The following is a 23,559-nucleotide window of genomic DNA, read 5'->3' as shown; positions in this document are numbered from 1 at the left end:
CGGTTCCCAAGTAAACAAACATAACTGTCATTATTACGGATACAGGGAGTGGTGAAAAAATTGCGAGGTAAAATCAGGCGAACTAGCGCGTATACATTTTTTTCTTTTAAAATTTATTATCTTCTTTCGGTATTTTTAATCCCAGTTCAATCATGGAGTATAATTATTCGATTTAAATGTCTGCAGAATGAATGACTGGCTCAAGGTAAACTAACCGTACCGTATCTATCCTTATCGCGACCTTATTTACCTACTTTCAAACGGCTTTTTATAGAATGGGGATCTAGAAACGTATTCTATTTAGATTTTATCACGTGTATGCAATCGACTACTCAATGCCTGAATACACATCTGTTCAACATGTCGGCTTCCCCATAATCTGTTTTCACATTCAATAACGCCAGAGACGGACGTATTAAGTTGCCAAATAATGGAGAAAGAAATGAAACTCGAGTGGAAATTTAATGAATGTCCGTGACAAGCATGACTGTGTGTGGATTTTCTTGATGTGTATTTGGACTTTGATATGAGCCGTAGGCAACACAAACACTTTACCGCTAAAATATTTAGGACACATTTATGAGGTAGACTACGTTCATAACTGAGATTAATTCGTCTATAATCTTGGCTATTTACATACGAATGGATATTTGCTATTGTGATATGTTATAAATTGTGTACTATTATTTAAATGCGTTGGATATTTTTTAATTTAGTCAATCTTTAAACCAGGTAAGCCATCGCGTTTATTTTTGATAAATAAAATGTTTATTCAACTGATTTAATTATATTTAACATATAGTTTATGCCTTCCCACAGCCAGACATACAATGTTCAGTCAAAAGTTTTTTGTTTCAACATTCAAAGCAACAGTTTCAATGTGTTGAGGTCATGAAGGTAGCAATATTAAAATTAGAATACATTTGAAGACTGGACAGAAGTGGTTCTCAGAGGGCAACCCCCTTGTTTTTACTTCCAATTTACTTCTTGGATATGCCATAAATATTTTTTACACAATTTAATTCTGTGCTGAGTATGCTATCCATATTTTTAAAGAAATGTTGTGCATTTATAACAAAATTGTATGAAATCTCATTTTTCGTTATTTTTGCATTTATCGTGAGAAATGTTTTAATATCAGGTTTAATACTTCATACTTGATACATGAAAAATGCGAAAATGAGTCGTCAATAATCTTTATTTTGGCAGAGGCAATTTTAAGTGAGATTTATACTGGAAATAAAAACATGAACAAATATTCTATAGACATATTTTTTTTTACAAATAGAAACCATTTCATTATCATATAATTATTTCAAAATGTTCTAAACTTTGAAAATATTCATCATTTGAGATAGTTGCACACTAACAAGGATATGCCTTGTGTGTTTTTTTTAATGGCATTTTAGAGTATGTTTATTTTGTACAGCGACTTATACTGACATAACCTAGTTATATTTTCCTTTTATCTATTAATATGTGGGTTAAGTTCGACCTATAAAGTACAATCTAGTTTTAAATAATATATCTATGAAAAGTCATTGTTTCTGCTGCACATGAATATATGTTTGAAACTGCATTTAGAAAAAAATATTTTTATAAGGTAGCCACTAACATTGTTCTAGATAACAGACATTGCCTTCCCTATACTACAGCTAACTCGAGTTGTATTGATAAATATAAAAAAGGAAGATGTGGTATGGATGCCAATGAGAATCTCTTCACAGGAGACCAAATGGCACAGAAGTTGCTTACATGACCCATATCATGACTTGCTTATTAAGTCTTTCAAATGATTTTCAAATTGATGCCTTACGAATTTGAACAGTAATCCAATATACAAAAATGTAGTTCAAACATGTTGTTTATCAAATTCTTTTTATAGTTTTTGCTGTGATACAAAATTTAATTATAACACCAAGTGTTATATGAATTTTTCGAACAAATTAGATAGAAAATGGAGCAGTCTATTTTGCTTATCTAAAAATTATACTCTTAACATTAGTTTAAAAATACTGGAGCATAAATTTTTTGAACATGTTGAACGTAAATTATTACTTCATTTTAATACTAAAAACGAAATGTTGTTGAAGTCGCCTTTATTTTGCTGGATCATTGTTTTCACTGGTCCTGTATGTTCTATATGTCAGCGGCGAGACGCAACCCGTCTCGACAACCCCAAAACAATAAATTAAGATACAAAAACACATTGCAAAGGCAGAAAACCGTTATTTCAATAACACATATAAGAACAAGAATGTGTCCATAGTACACGGATGCCCCACTCGCACTATCATTTTCTATGTTCAGTGGACCGTGAAAATTGTGGTTAAACCTTTAATTTGGAATTAAAATTATAAAAATCATATCATAGGGAACATGTGTACTAAGTTTCAAGTTGATGTTAACTTTAACTTCATCAAAAACTACCTTGACCAAAAACTTTAACCTGAACTTCGCACTATCATTTTCTATGTTCAGTGGACCACGAAATTGGGGTCAAAACTATAATTTGGCATTAATATTAGAAAGATCATATCATGGGGAACATGTGTACTAAGTTTCAAGTTGATTGGACTTCAACTTCTTCAAAAACTACCTTGACCAAAAACTTTAACCTGAAGCGAACGGACGGACGCACAGACGGACGGACGAACGAACGAACGGAGGCACAGACCAGAAAACATAATGCCCCTCTACTATCGTAGGTGGGGCATAAAAATAACAATGATAGGTATTGAACAACAGCAAATATCATGTTAACTTTTGAAGCACAGGAAATTCTATTACAACTCTTTTACTGAGAAAGACAAGGATTGCAATAGGATGTATCACTACAGTCATCTCATTTGAATGCAGTGACATATTCCGAAGAAGGTATTGCACAAATTATTTGAGTTTTAGGGTGAAGTACGCACGCTCAATAAATAAGCAAAAGAAATTACACGAAAACCTCGAAGTCGGGGTGATCTGAACTTTGGAATTTCATTAGAAGACGAATGTTCCATAGAGTCTATTCAGCACATGAAGGTTATACATATGTAGAATATACACACTAAAAGCTTTATATTGCAGAGAGTTTACAAAAATTTTGATAATGTATACATATGTAAAAAAAAATGAAAATGATAGTTAAAAACTTTCTATAGGCAATGTAAACGATTTGAAAAATACCGATAACACATGCATACATCCATGTAATAAATTTAACAGTTAATGAAAACGTCGAAACTTGTCACGAAAAATTGGTTTTTCACTTTATTCAAAACGAAATATGTTAAATCAAATCAATAGTTGTGACAACATCTGGCTATTAATCAGTTTTATAATGAAATTATTATCAGGAGAATTTATTAGTTTCTATGATTTAATACAGGGGCATGTTACACAATAGTGCCCGGAATATTATCATCAGATAAATGTAAGATATATATCTGGGTCTCATTTTGAGATTATCGTTAACATATGCTTTTTACATTTTGAAGCAATCTTTTGATATAACGGTATTTTTGTAGTCCCATTAAACAAATGTTAAAATAAGATAAATAAACTGCTGTATAATGATTTTCAATGAAATCAACGCACTTTCGATACTTGTTGTATTGTTATGGAACATAGAAGCTCATTTATGATATTAGTTCAAAACTCATAAAAAATATTCTAAAATATTATTTACTCTTGAAGAAATATTTGAACCTTCAAAGGATATGGAACATTTGTTCCAAAAGTTAACAGATATCATTGTACTATTATCACAAAGGTTCCATAGGAACGTCTCTTAGGTGGAACAGATAGTCTTCTGTTGTAATGAACATACAAATACTCTATAAGGATAATTGAGTAATTTTGGTATTCATGCATGGTACTCGTAGATGTCCTTGATACAGTCACCAAGGTCAAGTAATGCATGAACGCTACACAGAAACTTGTCTCTGAAAAAAATCCTATGTACCTTAATATCTTAAAGGTATATGAGAGAAAACAATTAAGAGACGCGCACTGGCGGATCTAGAAATTTTCATAAGTAGGGGCCCTCTGACTGCGCTAAGAGGGGGCCCGCTCCAGTCACGCTTCAGTGATTCCCTATATAAGCAACCAATTTTTTCCCAAAAAGGGGGGGGCGGGACCCCTGGGCCCCCCTCTAAATCCGCCTCTGGCGCGTGCCTTTAAAACACAAGTATAATATATGCCATAGTTTCTATTAACTCTGAGTGCGCAAGACACGTAAAGCTGAAAGAATCTTCACCATGAACCTTACACCTAAGATAAAAACCAAGGATATGTGCTATTCACCCATGACAGGTATCCGCTCGAGATAAAAATCGTCAGAAGCCAAATAATAAAAAAATTGGGAGGATTAGCCTTTGAAATTTGAACGCAGCACACAATATTTAAAACAAGTCGCCATCCAAAACACCAGGGGCTAGAACTTCGATATGAATTAACCATTTGCTATAAGTAACTCAAGGCGTATTGTTTGAAAATCATTTTATGACAAAAATGAGGACAATATGCAATAAGGGATAGTCTATTTATTCCGTAGAACCTAATGTTTTGATGGCAGCTCCTTTTAAACAATGTTAAGTACACATTTTCATTTTTTTTTTATATACGTCAATCCTAGTTTGTCTAAATCTTTGTCTCTGTCTGAATGTGACATATCTCGTATCTTAACGCAGGTTTATTTCGCGCATTGTGCTTTGATTCTGTTTTTTGATTCCACACTTGTATTTCAATGAGACCAAACAAAATATATATCTTACTTCTAACAATTCGTCAACCATGCAGTTCGGAATCTTTTATTGTCACTTTCTTTTTGTTATGTCATTGTGACATTAAAAATATATATGCTACACTTTACTTAATTACTTGGCCGGCAAAAAATCTCGGCACTTCTGTCATGCAATTAAAGTTAATTTTTAATTAATATATTTCATATTTGCTAAGTATATATAAATGGAAGGTTTTATTTGTTTTCTGGTAAAACAAGGATCAAATTTTCAACCAACATTAAATAGCATGTGGAAAATTAATTAAAATACACATCATTATACATACACAAAATTAATTGTTGTAATTTTCATAATTACCAACATCATTATATTTTTTTATTACTATAACTATTATTAGAAAAACTAAAAGGAACTCGATGAAAGTTTTGGACGCATAAGCTTTATCATCGTTTTAATGGATCAACAGAACAATGTGATAACATATAATTATTTTCAAATGATGGATGTACAGTTGTAATAAAAAGCAGAATGTAAAAAAAAATACCGAATTAAATTTCAAAAAAATTCAAACAAAAAAACAAATTGCAAAATCAAAAGAACTCGTCAAACGGATGGGAAAAACCCCTATGATATTCTCATATTGATACGGGCATTTCCTTATTTAGAAAATAGTGGAATAAACCTGGTTTTATAGATAGCCAAACCTTTTACTGTATGACGGTCGCATGAAATTCCATTATATTAACATCAATTAGCGACCAAAACAAACAGACATTAAAGGGAAAGAAATGTTCATCACTATAAAACAGACAACTATACCAACAGAGCAAAACAATATGGCATATAAACAAAGCACATAAATAAACATGAAAGACAAGAATACAACCAACGATCACAGCACAATAACACAATAGTGGGATGGATTAATATCGAGCCACACCGAAAGGATGTTATAAAAAATGGACTTTACAGAAAAATTAATCTCCCTCGCAGAAACATCACACAAGTATACGTACATGTCTCTTGAACTAATGTCGAAAGGCGCATCTGTTGTGTTGTTATCTTTTCTTTGCGCAATAATAAAAATGGATCTTTATTATTTCGGTACGTTTGCCAAATCGCTTTGCATGATTAGCCTTCATAAGGAACATTCAAAACCAAACATTTTGAAAGGCAGGGATTTGTCTTTACGATAATTTTGTGTTGGTGATATTTCTTTTGTCACATTACACTCACTTACACCTTGAATAGAATAATGTCGACATTCACTTAATTTTTTTTTTTAAATCACTCGGGATTGACAATGTTAGTTGATTCGATTTTTTGTGACATCTAGATACGGGAAAATCAGATCTATATACTAACCTGTTGTTTCATAAAAGACGTTTGCCCTATCTGTTGTTTATTTGTTTGTAGTGAATGGAAATGAAAGAGAATATGAGATGGAAACGGAGTCAAAAGATTTTGAATAAAAAGACGAAAAGAGAACTGTTTATTAAACTACTACGAAACTTGGTATATAAATAAGTGCAATAGTAGTATACCGCTGTTCTAAAGTCAACAATCGACTGAGAGAAACGAAAATCTGGGTTACAAACTAAACCCGAGGGGAAACACATCAACTACAAGAGGAAAACAAGAGAACAACAGGAACACTGAAGTGCAACAAAAACAAACATACATAGAAACGAACTATTTGATAACAACTGCCATATTCCTGACTTGGTACAGAACATTTGAAGCAACAATGGTTGGCTGAACCTGGTTAAATAGATAAATAAACTTCACTGAATGTTGTATTACCAGGCGTATGAAAATTCTAAATATTTTTTTTTTAAATGAATCAAATTCAATATTTTTATTCTGCTTTTAGGCAAGAACTTCATCATGCTAAAATATTCCATATAATCCAAAAAACATGTGTTGTACGGCAGACTTATTTATTTCATTTACATCTTTCTAGATTCGGGTGGTACCTTGTAGTAGCACCGATTGAGTGTTGAAGACCAAAAGTTGTCTCTAGGTTTCTTATATATTCGGTTTATTATGTTGATCGTTGCTTTTTGATTGACGCACAACCGCCATTTTTTTTGTAGTGTAAGTAATTCAATTTATATGAAAACCGGATGTATGAATACATACTTGCACGAAAGTAATCGAGAGTTGCGTAGATATACGCTTTGATATCCAATACAAATAACTTGCAAAAGAGAGTATGCAAATTTATATAATACTTTTCCCAATACATCTTCCGTAATGGCCATTAACTTGAAATATGAAATGTAATGATATGGAGCGAAAACTGGCGCTGATAAAGTCGTTTAATCGAAAATATATATAAGAAATTCTGATTGATAAATCATACAATCATTTATTTATTAATATTCTAATTTTTCTAGGAAAGATATTTATAAAGAAAGACATACTACACCGTATTTTTCAAAAGCTTCGATCTCATTTTGAAAATAAAAAAGTCATAGGTAAAAGAAAATGATTTCGGTACGTCTGAACAAATTTCACATAAAAACACAACTCTCAAAAGAGTAAAATAATTCAAAGTGGAAGGCTATATAATGGTTTCATTTAACCTATTAAAAAAAGACAGGAAAGTTTCACACAAAATTTTACTTAAAGTTACACCATTGGCATGACATTGGTATTTTTATACACATATCATCAACTGTTGCCAACAGACAAACATACACCCACTATATATTGAATGTAAGATAAGATAGTAATTTTCAATCGTCTTTATGCTAACAATTAAATCTTTGTAAGCTCCGCCATTTTTATTGAAATAATGCCTTCGTACTTCGTTAAAAGACATACGAACAATACCGAATGATAAGCTATAGTGATTACTATTATCAACTTCATAACACTATACATTAAATTGGGGAAGAACAAAAATGATTGTAGAAGAAAATATTCAATATTTTCTCTAACGTGAATAATTCAGTCCGTCCAAGTTATCGATCTGTGTTACTTGCGAGGGCCTATATTCCTTACGAATCCTTTGTTTTGTTTTGTGCCCTGTAAAAGAGGTGACGAATCAGCAATCAGCTCAATTTCATCGGAATACTTAAATAACGACTGAATTATTCGGGTGATATTTTCCCAGACAAATTCTAGTGGTAAAACACGATCAATTATTGAAACAGCCAAAGATAAGCTTGCAAGGAAAACAGCACTATCAGTCAATTCAAACACGTGAAACAGGAGGAACGAACCAATACTAAAACGTAACAGACAGGACATTATTCATCTTTTTGTACACATAAACCGGTTTTTGTGAGGATTTGTATATTTTAAACCCCAATCATAAATGGTATATATATATGGGAAGAAGTAGTCCATCCCTTTCTTTTTATCTTTTTTTTATGAAAGTTTTACTGATATAATATGATTGTTTCGATAAGACCTGCTGATATATATACAATGTCTACCTCCGTTTCAGACATGGCAGCAAAACGTCAAATCACAAAAATACTGAACTTCAGGAAAATTCAAAACGGAAATTCCCTAATCAAATGGGAAATCAAAAGCACAAACACATCAAACGAATGGACAACAACTGTCATATTCAATATATATGCATAGTCCATGTTTTGTTGTGGGACATATAAAGATCAGTAAGATCAAATTTAATTTTAAATTTAAAAACTCAAAATTCTACAATAAAGAGGTCTTTAATGCCAATATTTTTGAAAAGGTTGAGAGAAAGTTTATTCGAAATCCAGTCTTATTTTAAAGAGTTGTGGATACAAAGTTCAGACAAACGACCACGTTGTTCTGACGTCATCAGAAAGAGTTGATCGAACATGTACAATAATTATGAAATAAAAATAATCAAGATGAAGCAGAAATAATTCAAACTGTGCAATAAGATGCCAGTGACGTCAGGTTTAACACCAACGCCAGCTAATTTTAGATATATGAAAAGATTCACCACTAATTATATCAAAAACATTTATCAATTTTAGAAAGTTGAACAAAACAGCAGAATATCTCAATGGTATCAACGAAATCTGGAAAATGTACAAGCGACAAGAAGGCATCCAAGCGACACATTAAGATGTCACCTAATATAGAATATGAAAAATACATTAACGCGCTTGTATTTCCTATCATGATTTCCTTGATAGAGGGTTGCTGCTCACAAGTAAGCTATTAAACCAAGAGTTCCAAATGGTGAAGTTGAAATCATTCCTTCGTAAATTTTACGGACGCCATCACGAGTTGGTTGATCGTTATGGAATAACCGTATCACAAATGATATCGGATATGTTCCTTACGTCGTAACTACAATCCCCTTCCCTTTCCTGAATGTGACCTACCGAATTAGACTATTTACCGGATTTGTTATCACATAAGCAACACGACGGGTGCCGCATGTGGAGCAGGATCTGCTTACCCTTCCGGAGCACCTGAGATCACCCCTAGTTTTTTGGTGGGGTTCGTGTTGTTTATTCTTTAGTTTTCTATGTTGTGTCGTGTGAGCTGTTGTTTGTTTGTCTTTTTCATTTTTAGCCATGGCGTTGTCAGTTTGTTTTAGATTTATGAGTTTGACTGTCCCTTTGGTATCTTTCGTCCCTCTTTTATAATGGTTTACTTTTATAAATTGTTATTTGGATGGAGAGTTGTCTCATTGGCACTCATACCATATCTTCCTATACCTATGTTTACAGTATGATTGATAAAGGTGTGATCGTCGCTTAATTTGCTGATATACAGTTGTGCTCTAGCCCAAACATTCGAAATCCCGGGATGCAAAATACGTTTTATGCATTCCATGGCATCATTGTCGTTTTCTTGATTTGACGTTGGACGGTTTGGAAAATGGTTCCGGGTATGACGATGTCTCGTAGGTGGGAAACCAATTTTGAAGATCTCATTTAGAAGAAAAATGTTTGTCTATACTACTCGAAAAAATATTCGAAGAGCAGATTCGAAATTCTTAATCATTGGATTTTGATTTGAAATATTTCAAACGCTCGGCGTGGCTTGCAATTTAAAATGCATTCCTCACGAGATGCTGTGATAGATATGAATATAAAAAGACATATTAGGTATACACCAATCATGCAACATAATGAAATAAGAAAACACATACAGACGATAACATACGGGCTTTATCAAAATACAAATGTCAAAATGTCGCAAGAGTCTAGTATTTTATCAGACTATTCACATGTCATCAACACAAAATTTCTTTAAGAGAGCAAAACAAAAATGTTTGTCGGAGGTACTTTTTATACCATCAATAGAGATTAAAGATGAGGATTGAGTGGTGAAATGACAGTTTAACCACCCATATAATATGCATGAGCGTGTCCTAAGTTAGTTACCTTGTCAGTTGTTTTCTTTATAAATACAATCTTAATACTTTTGTCCTTTTGGAATTTGTTTGTTTTAATGACAAATATTTTGAGTCTCTGTAAGTTTTGCACATGCTATGCCATGGCGTATACCAAATCATTCAGATATATGACAATTTTGAGAAGGTAAATGTTTTATAAGAACTCAAACACGTTCTTTTTTATATTTGTTTCTATTGGAAATACATATATTAGTGTTTATACCAGTCTATGACATAGTCATTACCTTTCAGGAACACAATAAGGAAACATCTGAGAAAATTAGAAGTTATCAGGACTGAAAATGAAAGACAAAGGTTTATTCTTGTTTTAATATATAAAGTAGAGAAGCATACTGCATACAATTGAATTGAGGAATGAGGAAATGTGCGTATATTCAAGAGGTTCGTAAAACAATTTACTACAGTGAGAGATTTAGCTAGTTATAAAACCAGGTCTAATCCACCAAGAAAAGGCCTGTACCTTGACCTATAATTGTTTACTTTTATAAATTGTTATTTGGATGAAGAGTTGTCTCATTGGCACTCATACCACATCTTCCTATACCTGTATACCAGGTCAGGAATATGCCAGTTTGATGTGTTTGAGCTTTTGGTTTTGCGGTTTGGTTACGGACTTTCCGTTTTAATTTTCCTAGGAGTTGAGTATTTTTGTGATTTTACGTTTTACTGTAAGCTAAATTTTACTAAATACTTATATACTAGTGATAATCAAACCTTTCTATTGAATCTGTAATGAAGTAACGAGTTTAACTTCTGTCACACGGTACACATTTATCGACTTGGGTTGTCCCAGCTGTGACACATGCGATTATCTCCAGCTATTAGTATACTATTTGTTAAATGCTATTTACTTGATATGAAGCATAGTAAACGGACTACAACAGACTGTCGTATACTTAATTGTTTGGTCTTGATTCGATCTGTTTCAACGAGGAGATATGAAATGATCATTATTCAAAAATTTGGGAGTAATTACGAGTATACCTTCCGTTTCATTTAATGTATATTAAAACTAACTATTTTGTTAAAAATGACACGTATTGGTTAGCCGGAATATATATTAACAATATATATACAAGAAGATATGTTAATGAAAACGCATCCTTTTGAAGAAAATAATGGACAACTCATAGCATCTAACGCCAGTTCTCCATTGTTAAATTTAGAAAAATGAGAAAATAAGTTCAAACTCCCATTTTTGGGCAATAGCTTCTAACGTTTACGTTAATGAAGGTAAATACAGAATTAGATTCGGAAGCTAATTATAAAGTGTTATTTTTCAATTTTTCGCTGTTTCCAAACGTCATCATCAAGACATACTATTTATATTGACTAACTTGGTTACCATGAACCGTATTTCGCTGTTTCTGAGGTTCTTACTTTTGAGTATAAAATTAGATTTGTAAAACAAGCTTAAATCATATAGCAATATAGGCAGGGTAATATTAAACCCCAACCAAAAGTAGGTTAAAGTTATCTTTACCTTTCAAATACATGTAGTTGGTATTAAACAGTTAGTCGATGGAAAAACAACAGCTGCAAATGCCTACTTGGAAAAGAAGCGACTGTGTTGCAAAACAAAACGTCAAAAAAACTCATGCTATCCAGAGTAGATAAACGAAACCCTGCATTGATGTTAATAATAATATTGCAACATTGAAAGACAAAGACGTTGGACTTTAAAAAAAAAAGAAAAGATGAATGATGATCACATCTAACATGGCACGATTCGCAGTGTTGCTCTGCAATCAAAAAATTGGTGGAAATCAATTTGATCTAAGAACTTGTATGACTTCATAAGTTGAATATTTTACCAGTCATCTGTAAACAAAATTTTGATTTGTTTTTTTAAACTTTGGATTTTTTAACCTCAGAAAGAGATAACCTCAACTGTATTTGGAAAAAACCTTCCGGAAGTTTTTGGTTCTCAGTACTCTTCATCTTCGTACTTTGTTCGGACTTTTTTTTTTTCAAACTTTTTTTTAGTTCGAGCGTCACTGATGAGTGTTTTTAAAAAGAAACGCGCATCTGGCGTATACATTTGTAATCCTGGTATATATGATGACTTAAACTGAGATGTTAACCGTGCTTAGGACCCTCTTCTTGGTAGCACCAATAATCAATTGGAATGACATAAATATATATTTTACGCATAACCTCGGATAAGTAGTATTTTCCAATAAAAAATTTGATTTGTGACAGAAGTCAAATGTATTTCACATATATTCTTAGTATCTATTGTGAAATATAAACACCACAAACAGAATACTTCTAAATGATATAAAGAAATAGGAATTTCATTCAAGGGGAAGTTTATATCATAAAATATATCGTCTGATTTGTTTTCATCTGTTGAATTGATTGGTAAGTACTCGGACGTAGATCAAACATTGTCTCATTGATATCATTCAATTATAAAGAATATTGTGACAGCTCTTTGATGCTTTTAATACACATACAGGAACAAATTGTAAGTAATGACGTCACCTGAAATACAAAGGTTGAACTGAAAAACCTGTCATTCGAATTCTATGAACAATTTATTGGGTAGCCCAATCGATAGTAGTTATAATGTGATTCACAGTACTTTTTGAGTCAGTTGGATTTTCCACTTCATGTGGTTTATGTTCTTGAAACCAGACATTTTTTTCTCTCGGTATCTTTGCATTTGTTTTCCACGTAGTGTGCTAAAAAAGTATGTGTAGAACTGTTATAAATGTTTGAATAAAATAAAAAAATGAAAAAAGGGGTTTGAATCCGATAAAATAAAATGAACAACCAAATTAAGTTGCAGTGTTTCAGAAACCAGTTTTAATTCTACAAAATGAAGACATAATAGACATAAGAAGGTGTGGTATGAGTGTCAATGGGACAGCTCTCCATCTAAATTTAATTTGAAAAAAGGAAATAATTATAGTTTTAAGTACGGCCTTAACACGGAGTCTCGGCTCACACCGAAGAGTAAGCTAGAAAGTGTCCGCAAATTGACTAATGTAAAACCATTCAAACAGGAAAACCAAAATCTCTTTTGAAAATGAATGTCTCGGATGTAAAGGAATAGAACATTTTATAAATTCCTTGTGTCCGTATTACTTTTATTGCATTACTTTGATTTACAACGCTCAAACCTAAACATTTGAAATATATAGGTAACCGCAGAAATGCGCTTTTAAAGCAATTAATCTGTAGAGTGGTTTTGTTTTATTATCATTTGTTAGCACTGGGTCGATACCTCTGCAAGTGGACTTCTCATCCCCGAGGCTATCATCATTTCAGTGTATAGCCAAGCTGCAGTACTGACATATTTATAACATACCTTTTATTAAATTATCCGTTCTTAAATTTAGAAATTATCAAAAAACTAACGTTCTAGCTCTTTAGCTATTCTATTTAGATTTTTTTAATATAGTTTCTCACGTTTCCATTTACACCTTCTATGCTTTCATAGTTTTTGGCTTTGAGCTTTTTTAGTGAACAATTATATGGTCATTTTTATAAATTTGCAATTTACAAAAGTATATTTTTTCAAAATTTAACCGTATTTGGCACAACTATTTTGAACTTTTGGTCCTCAATGACTGAATACTCTTCAACTGTACTCGTTTTGGTTTATAACTATTTTGATCTGAGCCTCGATGATGAGTCTAATGTAGACAAAATGCGCGTCTTGCGTATTAAATTATAAGCCTGGTACCTTTAAAACTAATAATCAAGCAAAGAGCTTCGGATGAAAATAATTTATGAATTGTTATTTTGTAGAACCGTTAGGAGTTACATAGAGAACAGGTTTTATGTAAAGTGTGCAACTGTATTTAACTGATCTAGTTTAACTAATTAGACTGAGATTACAATGAGCTTGAACAGTTCACCTTAACCCCTCTGATATTGAACTAACTTCATCAGTGTCATTTATAATTTAGTGGTCATATATCAGTGCTACTGATTGTAGCTTCTTTGAATTCTAAAATAAATCAAAACGTCTTTTAAAGTGACAGACAAAAATTGGTTTAATTATATACGTAATCGACTATACAGACTGCACATCATACGGACCACATAATACAGCTAACAAATAATATACACTACACATTACACAGAACACATAATACGAAACCAATAATACAACACACATACTACCGACTAAACATAATATAGAACATATAAAACGGAACACATAATAAAGAACACATATATCTACATCAGGCATAGATTACCTTAGCTATATTTGGCAACACTTTTAGGAATTTTGGATCTCAATGCTCTTCAGCTTCGTACTTTATTTGGCATTTTTAACTTTTTTGGATTCGAGCGTCACTGATGAGTCTTTTGTAGACAAAACGCGCGTCTGGCGTATATATAAAATTTAGTCCTGGTATCTTTGATGAGTTTATATATATATCAGAATACGCCGGTGGAGAGTTTGTCTCGATTGTCATCCTACTACATCTTCTTATTTTTAGATATTATCGGTGTAAAATACAAAACAATTATACAACACATACTACTATATTATGGACTGCACAAACAACAGACTATATGAGCATATAGACACACAATATTAAAAACAAAATAAGACTACATTCAGTACAGAACACATAATAAATGTCAAAAAGTATGTAAGCACCCTATATAGAATTAAATATGGTCATTATTCGCCTGTTTGTTCTTAACATAGAACAACAAACGAAAAAATGTACATATACAGTCTTTTCATTTTCTAAGTAAATACACTCTCCCTGAATAACCCATAGTTTAGAATTACCACAGTGTACTTTTAAAAAAACCCAAAGCAACGACTTTTCAATACGTCAAAATTTGATTCAGACTTTATTGAGTAGAATAATGTTTTCCAAAAGCAACACGCGTTTGCAAACTTTTGATCACCAACCTTACTAGTATTAGTTCAGCTATGATTTGCTGCTACATATTACAGTTGCTAATTCTGTGGGACAGCAATTTGCTACCAAGGAATACATTTAATCGTAGAGGTTAAGTCTGAATTTGCGATTCATAGTTGTTTGCATAACATTATGTGCCAAATAGTTCATGCATATTCAGGACGACAAAAGTAAATTAACAATAAATTCAATATTTTTAGCAATCTGACTGAATTAACCAGAATGAAGGGCTATAATTACATTGCCACTAAAAGGGAGGACATTTAAAAAAAAACTCCTGGTAGTTCATTATTTTTGTGATTTTACTTTTACATATAGGGATGGGTATTTTACTTCCAATATAGTTACGTACAGACCTCTCAACAGTTGTTGCAAGAGATCTTATAATTGCAGAAAGCTAAAAATTCCCTTCATATCAATTAAATCGGATTAAACATCTCCTTTCCAACCGGATGTTACTGCGTATTTATACCTCCAGAAAAAACCAGGAGAACGCCTCTCTTTAATAATGGACTTTACTGTCAGACGAGAAAAGTTCATTATTGACACCGTGTCTAAAGCACTGTCAACTCTTTGTGTTAAGTAGCATTAGAACGTAATAATTCGTATGTCATTTGGATGTTGAACGACTTAATCAAATTCTGAAATGTATAATAAACAACTAATGGTATCAGTGTTCCTGTAACTTTTCCATACATTAAGATTTCTAACCAAATATGATGGGTGAAAGATATGAGCTGTAACCTCCAAAATGTTCTAAATTTTTAGAAATGAAATCAACTACAGGCATAATATATGTGTGTATCAGTCTTTAAGAATTTAACTCTTCCGTATAACTACTGTCATTGTTTATAATGCGGTTTCGTGTAACGCTTGACAGATCATGCATTACACCGCTGTTTGCATGGAGACATGTCTAACTTAGGAATTTAGTAAGATCACAAGTGTCATCTTTGACTGACATGCGAAGGGAAAACAAGAACAATTTGTACTGTTCAAGTACACTCACTATATCATTCTAAGTAGTTATACCAGTAACTGTTGTATTAACACTGAGGACCATACACGATAATGGTAATATCAGTTGTCGTGTCTGTCGAAATAGTAATTAAAAATACCAGATTTTTAACTTTGTGCACCAAATGCGCGGGTTTTTTTTTTTCTAGAAAAGATTCTCAATTGGCGCTCAAATTAAAAAAAAACACTAATATCTTGTGTCAAAGTCGTATTCGGTAGCAGATGTTTAGAATTGTGTTGTTGGTATAGGAAATTTAAATCAGTTTTATAGTTAAAGAACAGTCATTTAATCTGAATGGGTAAATTTTCTCCTGTAAAAGCTAACATATATATGAAAGTTTGCTGAAGCTTTTATTTTTGTACGTTATTCTTGCACACCAATCTTAGCAGAGACAATGGAAATGTGACAAGTTAACTGATTGATAAGGGTATCATCAGCTCAGTAGTCAGTATATCAGTATTGACATGATTTATAACAAATATAAAAAAGAAGATGTGGTATGATTGCCAATGAGACAACTATCCACAAAAGACCAAAATGACACAGACATTAACAACTATAGGTCACCGTACGGCCTTCAACAATGAGCAAAGCCCATACCGCATAGTCAGCTATAAAAGGCGCCGATAAGACAATGTAAAACAATTCAAACAAGAAAACTAACGGCCTTATTTATGTTAAAGAAATTAACGAAAAACAAATATGTAACACCTAAACAAACGACAACCACTGAATTACAGGCTCCTGACTTGGGACAGGCACATACATAAATAATGTGGCGGGGTTAAACATGTTAAAGGGATCCCAACCCTCCCCCTAACCTGGGACAGTGGTATAACAGTACAACATAAGAACGAACTATAAAAATCAGTTGAAAAAGGCTTAACTCATCAGTTGGACAAAAATACAAGTGGACGTGGCCGGGTACCTATAACCTTTCCGCTACCGTCTGATTATAAATTATCAAGAAACTAAAGTTTCAACTCTACCTGGGTAAAGTTGACCTAAAATGGATTTGGCTATTATTCGTCTTATTTGTTTATATAGATCTAAAACTATTTTGGTTATTATATACATCATTGGCTTTCACATGTTCGACTGCCGATGAAGGTAAATCTAGAAAAGCGCTTTGGATGGATATGATTTATGAAGCCCAAATTTAGCCCGACAATGTATGGTCTTCTCTCAGTGGGATTGGAACCCTTTTCCTGTGTCAGTTTATCGACTTAACTTGAATTTCTCTTTGTTATCTTTTGCAATTCTTTTACACCATTGTTTTTCGTATGAATTGTTTCAAATTTGATCAAGTCAGGTTCTTATATAGCTGACTACACAGCACCTATACACAGCATTATAGTTGTCTCATTTGCAATCATAACACATCTGCTTATTTCATATTTATTACTGGATGTCAAAAGTTCATGGAGGTGAACATATTTTTACACCCCCTTTTCAATCTTGTGGTGTAGCGTACTTTCAGGATCTGACATGATTTCATTTGTATGAACATTCTGATATGCTGTCATATTACTGAACATGTATTCGTGCTGTTATATGTGAATCAACATTGCAATTTAGATAGGTTTTGGCAAGTTTCATAATTGTCTTAAAATGAAAAGTAATGCCATTCTGATGAAAATCGTTCGATCAAAAGTAAAGCATTTGATTATAAATACATTATTTTATTCGGTTCAGGGGGTCCTTAAATGGAAAACATGTCCAAATCAAACAAATTGTTTTTTTGAAGAAAAAAAAGAAGAAGCGCAAATAATATTTCGATGATTTACCAATATATAGATAAGACAAACATATGTGAAAGTGACCGTATGACTTCATTCACTAACATTAAACTATCTCTGTCGTATTTCGCTGTTTCGACGGTTCTAACTTTAGGTATCAATTAGATTTGTAATACAAGCTTTACTCATATTGCAATAAAGGTATTGGTTTATATTAATCCCAACCAAAAGTAGGTTACAGTTACCTATACCTTTCAATCTTTATTTGACATGCAGTTGATATTGAACCGTTAGTTAGTGGAAAAAAACCAGCAGCAAATGCATACTTGGAAAAAGAAACGACTGTGTTGCAAATTAAAACGTCGAAAACCCACGGAATCCACAGCAGAGAAACGATTACACGAAACCCCACACTGATGTTAATAATAATGTTGCAACATTGAAAGACAAAGATGTTGGACTTTAAAAAAGAAAAAAACAAGAAAGAAGAAGGATGATCACATCTCACATTGCATGATTTGCAGTGTTGCTCTGCAATCAAAACATTGGTGGTAATTAATTTGATCTTAGAACAGGTGGGGTAAGCGTCACTGATGAGTCTTTTAAAAAGAAACGCGCATCCGGCATAAACAATTGTAATCCTGGTATCCATGATGAGTTAATCTGAGATAACCGTGCTAAGGATCCCCTCCCAGAAGCATCAATAATCAATTGGAATGAAATATATATTTCACATGCACATAACCTGGGATGAGTACTTTTTCCAATTATGACAGAATTCAAAGTATTTGACATACATTCTCTAAGCATTAAGTGAGAAATATAAACACCATAAACAAAATACATCTAAATTATATATAGAAAAAGGAATTTCATTCAAAGGGAAACTTGTATCATAAAATATATCGTATGATTTGTTTTCATCGAATATGCATTGATTGGTAAGTACTCGGACGTAGGTCAAACAGTCTCATTGGTATCATTCAATTATAAAGAATATTGGGACAGCTCCTTGATGCTAAACATACACAGGAAAAAATTGTAAGGGATGACGTCACCTGAAATATAAATGTTGAACTGAAAACCTATCATTCGAATTCTATGAACAATTCATTGGGTAGCAAAATCAATTGTACTAATAACGTGATTCATAACACTTTTTGAGTCAATTGGATTTCCTCGACACGTGGTGTATGCTCCTGAAACCAGACTTTATGTGTTTCTCTCGGTACCTTGGCATCTATTTTACATGTAATGTGCTAACAAAGTATGTGTAGCAGAGTTATAAATGTTTGAAAACTTCTGTTGAAAAAAGGATTTTTGAATCCGATAAAATAAAATGAACATCCAAATAAGATTAGTTTAAACAATATTTATTCAGATAAATCAACATTAAACATATTATACAATGAAATAATATTAGGGATTCAGAAACAAGCAATTTGCTTTTACAAATCTGTCTCCCTTTACAGACATAATACACTTATTGAACAATACATAAATATAAATACTGGCATGCTCTGTAATAAATATATGAATATGAAAAAGGTGAAAAAGGAAAAAAAAGGAAATAAGGTTACAATTGTTTCAGAAACCAATTTTGATATTACCAAAAAAGGTGTCGGAACTCTCTTTAAATTGACCGACTCTGATGTAAATAAAAACAACACTTTATAAATTCCTTGAGTCCGAAGCGCTTTTATGGCTTTAATTTCACGTGGAAAGCTCAAATCTAAACATTTGAAATTGAAAGGTAACCATCAGAATTGCGCTTTTAAAGCAACTAATCTATAAAGTGTTATTTGTCTTATTATCATTTGTTAGCCCTGGGTCGAAATCTCTGCAAATGACCTACTTATTCCCGAAAGGCAGAAGGTATCATCATTTCAGTTGATAGTCATTGCTTCAGTACTGTCATTTTAAATTATAACATACCCTTTTTTTTTAAATTATCCGTTCTTAGAAGGAAACTTCGCAAAAAATGAAAAATTGATATTATATTCATTGTGTATATAAAAAACACAAATTCAAAGAAATTATCAAGAAACTAAGGTTTTAGCTCTTTGGCTATTCTATTTAGTTTTTTTTTAAATATAGTTCCTCGCGTTTCCATTTACACCTTCTGTGCTTTCACGGGTTTTGGCTTTGAGCTTTTTTAATGAGAGGAAATCAATAAAAAGAGCTTCGGACGAAAATAATTTATAAATTGTTATTTTGTAGAACCGTTAGGAGTTACATAGAGAAACAGGTTTTATGTAAAGTGTGCAACAGTATTAATTATGACTAACTGAACTAGTTTAATTTATTAGACTGAGTTTACAAGTAGCTTGAACAGTTCACCTTACCCTCTCTGATATAGAACCAACTTCACCAGTGTCACTTATAATAGTGGTCATATATCAGTGCTACTGATTGTAGCTTCTTTGAATTTAAAAATAAATCAAAGTTCTTAATTGACAAACAATCATCGGTTTACTTCTCCAGGTTAACTTACATATACTTACATACGTAATCGACTATACAGACTGCACATCATATGGACCACATAATACAGCTAACAAATAATATACACTACACATTACATAGAACACATAAATCGAAGCACATAATACAGAACGTGTGATACAGATGCTATAATACAACACATATGCTACATACTAGACATAATATAGAATATATAAAACACATAATACAGAACACATAGATCAGAATACGCCGACGGAGAGTTTGTCACATTGGTAATCTTCTTATTTTTAGATATACACAAAACAGACACCGTTATATAACACAAAACACATACAAGAAAAAAAATATTACAGACTACACATAATGCAGACTCTGAAGGCCGTACGGTGACCTACAGTTAATAAGTTCTATGTCATTTGGTCCCTTTTGTAGAGTTGTCTCATTGGCAGTCATACTACATCCTTTATATATATATATATATATCTACACATAATAAAGAACACAACATAAGACTATATTAGTACAGAACATATAACAGATGTCAAGAATTAGATATACATATAAGCGCACTAAATAATAAAATATGGTCATTATCATTCGCCGATTTGTTCCGGACACAAAAAACAATATGAAAAGAAATAGCTCTTTCTAAGTAAATATACTCTTCCTGAATAACATGAAGTTTTGAATTACCGCCATGAACTTAAAAACTTGTGATTTATAGTAGTTTGTATAATATCATGTGCAAAATATTCAGGATGACGAAAATAAATTAACAATAAATTCAATATGTTCAGCAAACGGAGTTAACCAGGATGAAGGGCTATAATGACATTGCTGCTTAAAAGCGAGGACCTTTGTAAAGTAAGTAAGTAAGTAATTTTATTGGTTTGAAATCCAAAATTACACAATTGATACCAAGACAATACACAAACATACAAAACATATATATCATACCAAATTCATAAACATTGTATACATATATCTATATCTATATGAGGAGGTGGTACCACAAAGTTATTTAGTACTTAATAAAGCATTTCTAGAAATGTACATGTCGCTTATATCTAATTATATCAGTCTCAACACACGTATACAAAAATTTAAATCTTGCTTCATTAGTCATATTTAAAAAAGATGGAACTATTTCACTTATTTTGGAAAACAATTGGTCTCTAATTACATTTAGTTTTGTACATTTTTAAGTGAAATGAAAATCATGTTCTACTTCTAAGAGACACAAAGGACAAATTCTTTCTTCTACAGGGGTGTTAGTGTGACGCCCTTGTTCAATTCTAAGAACACTATTACTAATGCGAATTTTAGCAAAATGCCCTATTACTTTTCTGTCTATATTTAACAATAAATAGGTTTCCAATTTATGATTTTCTTTAATCTGTCTTTATGTTCTCAGTTTATTACCGTGTAATGATAGGGACCATTATTTTACTTGCACCATGCAACTATACGGACCACACAAACAGTTGTAAACGGTCTTTAACTTGCAAAAAGAGCAGCATTTTGTTTACGAAAAATCGGATTTAACATTCCCTTTCTAACCGGACGTGACCGCGTATTCATACGTCCCTTACGACCAAGAACACGCTCCTCTTTTAGCATAGCCTTTACTGTCAGATAAGAGAAGTTCATTAGACAATATGTCTATATCACTGTCGATCCATCGTGTTTAGTAGCCTTAGAACTTAATCATTCGCATGTCAATTGGTTGTTGAACGACTTATCCGAATTCTGAAAATAAATTATCAACTACCAATAATATGGGTGTCTCTGTTACCTTTCCAATCAATAAGTTATCACCGAATATGATAGTTGGAAGATTTGAGCTGTAACCTTCCAAATGTTCTGAATTTTTACAAATCAAACCAACAACCGGCATAATATATGTTTGTATCAGTCTTTAAGAATGTAACTCTTTCGTATAACTACTGTCAGTGTGTATATAGCGGTTTCATGTAACGCTTGACATATCATGCATTATACCGCTGTTTGCATGGAGACATGTCTAACTTCGGAATTCAGTAAGATCACTGATGTCATCGTTGACTGATATGCGAAAAGAAAACAAGAACAACTTGTACTTTTCAAGTACACGCACTATATCATTCTAAGTAGTTATACCAGTAACTGTTGTATTAACACTGAGGACCATACACGACTAAGTAGTCTATCATGCAGACAATGTATTTCTACTTCGGTTGAAAATGATGTTATAAGTAGTCGTGTCTGTCGAAAGAGTCATTAAAATGATACCACGTTTATAGTTTGTGCACCAATTGCGCGGTTTTTTTTTTCTTTCTAGATAAGATTCGTTATTGACGCTCACTGAATAGAGAAAAAAAACCGATAACATCGTCGTCAAGGTCAAATTCGATACCAAATGTTCAGAATTGTGTTGTTGTTGGTATAGGAAATTTAATTCAATTTTATAGTTGAATAAGAGACATTTAATCTGAAGGGTATATTTACTCCCGTAAAAGCAAAAATGTGAAAGTTTGCTGAAGGCATTTTTGGTTATTCTTGCACACCAATCTTAGTAGACATAATGGAAATCTGACAAGTTAACTGATTGATAAGGGTATCGAGAGCTCAGTATTTCAGTATTGGTATTATTTATAACAAACCTTTCTGCAATCGTCTGATTGAAAATTATTAAGAAACTAAAGGCAAAGTTGACCTGGATTTTGTTATTATTCGTATATCCTTTTTTACATATACTAGTAGATCTTAAACATTAGTTTGGCTATTATATGCATCTTTGGCTTTCATATGTTCGACTTTAATGGAGTGTTATGGATGAATGTATATCTAGAAATGCGTTTCGGATGCATAGAATTTATGAAGCCTAACAATGTTTGATCTACTTTCAGTGGGATTGGAACTTTTACACCTGTGACAACATGGCAAAACGCCTGCACATTGTCCAGCGCCTTAGACCATCGGTAGGATGGATACTGATTAATACTTTGTAGTTTGCGAGATCATTATTAATTTGTTAAGTGCTATATGCTTTTAACGAGCCATCAATATTACGAGTACTTTTAGACCAGCGCTTTGGTTTTTTTCTTTATGTTAAGTTGTTTTATGTGCTTCGTGCCAATCTGAGAAGCCATTTTCAAATGAATTTTACATTGTGACCTTCTACATTCTGTTTGTATGATCCTGTCTAAAGTCAGGAGCCTTTTTTCAGTGATTTTCGTTTGTTGCTATTTGTTACATATTTGTTTTTCGTTCATTATTTTGTCGATAAGTTGGTCCGTTAGTTTTCTTGTTTGATTTGTTTTACATTTGTCATTTCGGCCCTTTA

This window comes from Mytilus edulis, chromosome 9 (assembly GCF_963676685.1).
Source record: "Mytilus edulis chromosome 9, xbMytEdul2.2, whole genome shotgun sequence".
NCBI lineage: Eukaryota > Metazoa > Mollusca > Bivalvia > Mytilida > Mytilidae > Mytilus > Mytilus edulis.
The sequence above is the reverse complement of the archived record's forward strand: the minus strand, read 5'-3'. Positions refer to the sequence as shown.